This window comes from Etheostoma spectabile, chromosome 22, assembly GCF_008692095.1.
Source record: "Etheostoma spectabile isolate EspeVRDwgs_2016 chromosome 22, UIUC_Espe_1.0, whole genome shotgun sequence".
Classification (NCBI taxonomy): domain Eukaryota; kingdom Metazoa; phylum Chordata; class Actinopteri; order Perciformes; family Percidae; genus Etheostoma; species Etheostoma spectabile.
This window is the reverse complement of record NC_045754.1, coordinates 12,954,452-12,954,709: the sequence shown is the minus strand read 5'-3', so window position 1 is coordinate 12,954,709 and position 258 is coordinate 12,954,452.

Here is a 258-nt window from a genome sequence, read left to right as displayed (position 1 = left end):
TGCCAAAGGACACATTGACTGGCCAAAGGAGATATGGCGCAACATTCTGTGGACTGATGAGAGCAAAATTGACCCCCATGCACTGAATTCAAGCCACAGTACACTGTGAAGACAGTAAAGCATGGTGATGCAAAAATCATGTTATGGGGATGTTTCTCGTACTGTGGTGTTGGGCCTATTTATCACATATCAGGGATCATGGATCAGTTTCCATACATCAAAATACTTGAAGAGGTCATGTTGCCTTATGCTGAAGAG